General features: G+C 33.4%; 1 protein-coding gene across 1 annotated transcript in view; it reads left to right on the forward strand.

Moving 5' to 3' along the window:
- The window catches only part of RSRC1 (arginine and serine rich coiled-coil 1), a gene marked incomplete at its 5' end in the record, with an annotated part of 333,988 nt that overhangs the window by 264,540 nt on the left and 64,987 nt on the right, over positions 1 to 4,461 (forward strand). The window lies entirely within an intron of this gene.

The following is a 4,461-nucleotide window of genomic DNA, read 5'->3' on the forward strand; positions in this document are numbered from 1 at the left end:
AGTTGGTGTTGGTTTCTTTCCTTCTAACTTTTATCTTAAATTATCAAAATCAGTCATAAAAATGGATTGAAAATTTTGAAATATTTTAGCAGTGATGAAGAAGAGTCCCCTTGCAACATGACTTTAAATAAAAACGCTGTTAAGAGGTAACAAAATATGAAATGTCAGTCAATTCAGATTAAGAAATTCATCATAATTTTTGTAGATTATTTCTTTAAATAACATTGAAGCCACCACCCAAGAATATTGCACAAAGAAATCTAACACATTTTTATCTCCCCTAACAAATTTGTATTTTCCCTTTAGTTTGCTGTGATTTATGTGAGTGAAAATTTCACCTGTTTCCTTCTTAAAGGCTTTGTATATACTGTTGTAAATTACAGTGCTTAAAGCAAGATCCACGCAACTCTTTCTCAGTCAGTTAGTGGATGATGCATTTGGACTGACAATCATGTCACTCTGCTGGCTAATTAGCAGAATAACTATTTCCTCTGTGAGCTTTCAAGGAGTTGAAGCCTGTGTCCCAAAATACTAGTTTTGAGTGCTATTGTCTAAATCTGAAAATTGAGAATTTTTCCTTAGTGCATACCTTCTATTATGACAAGCAGAAAAAATTTACACCCCCAACTTACAAATGGAAGCTGAGATGTTATAGAACCTAAAATGTTTTAAGTATGATGGTTTAGAATGCTTAATAGCAGCATTCCGTCAGAGCCAAGCCCTCAAAGCAAATCCAAAAAAACAAACAACAACAAAAAAGCCCTGTAGATTTAGGTGGCAGAACACTACAAATAAGTAGATTTGAACTAAATGTGAACTAATTTATACATATAAATGTATATATAGAATTCACCTTATTTGACCCCCTTAAATCCTGACTTTATACTCTTTTCCTAGATCAACTAATTTTATGGTGTATTAAGAAAACAAGTGAATTCCACTGGCAAAAATCCTCAGTAGAATTCTGTTCTTTTGGCTTTCTGAAGTGCATATTTTGGTATTGTTAGTGAAAACAATCTATCTGATTTCAGTTATGCTTATGGTCACCCGTAGTACTAATAGATGCAAAGTAGTATAAGCAAATTATAATATTTTAGTACCGCTATGTTATATGGTATTCCGATCAATGTAACTAATTAATAACATAATAGTGCTTATAAAACACTGTGGTGCTATAAATTATAAGTGTGGCACTTATTATCAACCAACACAGTGAATATATGTTGCAATAGTTATTAGTCTAATTCCATTAATTCAGATCTTAATCGGAGTCATAACCAGTTGAAAACGGATGACACTGATGTGATAACCACAGATACTGAAATTGCTAGGTGATTTATTGTTGTGAAAAAATATATAATATGAATGCTTGCCCTAGTAACTGTTTCCTCTGTAAGCTTTCAGGGAGTTGAAGCCTGATAATGTGTTCCAAAATGCTGGCTTTAAGTGCTCAAAGAAACTTTAATACTTCAGAACCCCTCATTTACATGATGTCAATTGATATTTCTAATGGTGTCGCTCTTTTTTTTTTTTCATTAAATTAGTTCTAAACATCTTTTAAAAGATTTTTAAAATATTTAGGTAACTATAGGTACTGAAGGTTATATTGTAATTCTTTTGAAAGTATTTTTTCATTTAGACATTCACTAAGTCAAACTGACCTTGCACATAGCCTGTGATATACAGCAACCTTTTCCATTTCAGTATCTGAGAATTGTTAAAAAAAAGCACAACCCTCCAATCATAGCTGTTTTAATTAACATCTTATTAAACGTATCATTCTAACTAGAATATAAACTTTAGGACTGTAGAGGATTTAGTTAGTATCCACAATGCCTAGCATGTAGTAGATACACAGTTTCTTAATTATTTTACAATTGAATGAAAGGACGAATGAATGACCAGTTTACCCTTCCTTCTTTTAAATCCATGCTTAAGTAACTTAACTTGAGCTTGCAGTTGATTCCAAATAACATCTTTGAAAGTATAACCCAATCTTGTTATGTCTTTTCGCTAAGATAGGACCTCACTCATTAGACTGTTTCTCTAAAGAGTTACAACCATTCAAAAAGAAATCAGTGAATTTCAAAATACTATCAATATTTGCTAGTATGGATTTATCAAGTCTTTACCTGAGCTCACTGAATTTTCTGTGCATCCAAAAAACATAGGAAAATTATTACCACAAATGTTGAAGAAAAATTCTACTGGTAAAGCAACCTATATGACACTAATTTGGAAGGATAAAAGGTGTGTTTCGTTAAATAGGTTTCCTTTGCCTATATTTTGTGGGTGAAAGCAAATTACTAGCCAGATTCTTTGTTGCTGTTGTTTGCTTCCAGAATTTTTTTCTTATAAGTTGTCTAAATACTTGAATCCTATCAAATTAAACTTCCCTGAAAATGATTAATGTATAAGCTATATTTATTTTATTTCATATAATTAGTCTAGCTGCAAATTGAAACCTGAGATACATCTGTATGTGTATGTGTGTATATTTCTGCATCTGAAAGAATAATAATCCTTTATTTTTAACCTATAAGCCACTAGAAATTCAGTCTATTACATCATTTATACAATTCATCTCTTAATTTCTCAGCATGCTGATATGCAGCACAGGGTTGAAAGCATTGTTAAAATGTAGATAAATGTTATCTGCCCAGCTCTCTCTATCCATTCTCTGTCATCTCATAAAAGCTATTGTATTAGCATAGCAAGATCTGCGCCTTGCAAATACATTCTGACTATTGTGCAGTCCTTTTCTTTGAGTGTTCTTAAATCAATATCATAATTATGTTTGCCAGTATTGTATCCAAGATAAAAGTCAGACTGCTCACCAAAACTTGTCCAGAGTAACCATTTTGCCTTCCACTCTTGAAGCAGTGGTACCCCATTTAGAGTGCCCTTCATGGTCCTTACAGAGCTCAGTTGATTGTCCACCTATTGAGTATCATTATACATTTGCATGGACCCTTTTTTTTGAACCATTTACTCTCCAACTCTTTCCATTTTAGTTGAATTATATAAAGGTTACATTATTTCATAAAAGTTAGCAATATTTAAAGTTTGGGTTTATAGTTTCCTTCTTTAAAAATAAGCATTTTTTCTAACTGTATTATATTTTAGAAAAATTAAATCTTTCAGTTCTGTTTTCTTTTTATTCTTTGTCCTAATAAATGCTTGACTTTGACTTTCTCTTTTTCTCTGTATGTATTTGAAAATGTTCTGATACATATAATTAAAAATTATTTCAACTTTTCTCCTTTTGATTTCTTTCTGTATTATTGAATGCTTTAGCATAACTGCTTAGGTTTTCTGTATTCTATTTTATGTTTAATATAGTATGCATTTAAGTGTTCTAATTATGTTTTAAATTCAGTTATAAGCATTATTGTCTTTCTTTGCATTTTGACTTCTCTCTAATGTGAATTTCTCATTTGTGGCATTAGTATAATGGTTTTTAAATTCTTTTCCCCCTTGTGTTTATTCAGAATAGCCCTACCCATTGGCTAGTTTTCTGCTTCGAATATTGTTATTTCCAAAAGCGTTAGGCAACCTATTCTAAATTATTCATGGAAATGGTGGACAGTGACAATACGAACATAATATTAGGTGATTCAAGTGAAGACTTAGAAGAATCCTCAAGTCTCCTTTGTTTAAGTTGAAATCCATCAACCCTTTTGCCACATCTGCTTGACAAGAAGTAAGAGATTAGCCTTAATTTCATCTTTTCTGTTATTGTTAATCCTTTGGCAAAGCTGGGGGTAAAAAGTACTAGTAACTGAAAAGAAAAAAGGAGGTGCCAGGCAATGATCTAAGTACTTTACCTGTTTTAACTCTCTTAATCCTCATGAATTCTGAGGTTTGTGCTGTTATTATCCCTGTACTGTAGGGAGGTTAGGAAACTAAGGCATAATAACTTGCTCTATAGCTAATAAGTAGTGAAGGCAGTACACAGACCCAGGAGTATGACTCCAGTACACATTCCCCCTCTTTAAATAGCCTAGATAAATCACAACCCTACGATCAGTGTTCAAATATAATATGATTTAATCCCTCTTCCTCTGTCCTTTGCCTTCCTCTCTGGATCTCACCCTCTAGCTCTTATGTACTTGTTTACTGTTTTTTGTGTGTACTCAGACAGATCTGTACCCATTTTATGTTGCCTCACTTGTGTTTCTGGAACCGCAGAAGGTGAGGTACTCGTCAGAGACACAGTTTGTCAAAGTGTCCATGTCCTTTTCCCATAATCTCTATCTGCTTTTCTCCCCAGTGACTGGCTGGTCTGTGTAAGACACTCACTTGCCAAGTCCACACCATCCTTCAGAGCCTGGACCAGAGCCAAATCTACCCTTTCTCAGAGGTCCTGGCTCTCCCGTGCTTTGAGGTCCCTAGCATAAAGCACACTTGGCACCATGTCTTACCACACCCAGAGAGAGAACTGTTCTAATCCCTCTTTCG

The sequence above is a fragment of the Lipotes vexillifer genome, unplaced genomic scaffold (assembly GCF_000442215.2).
Source record: "Lipotes vexillifer unplaced genomic scaffold, Lipotes_vexillifer_v1.1 scaffold641, whole genome shotgun sequence".
Classification (NCBI taxonomy): domain Eukaryota; kingdom Metazoa; phylum Chordata; class Mammalia; order Artiodactyla; family Lipotidae; genus Lipotes; species Lipotes vexillifer.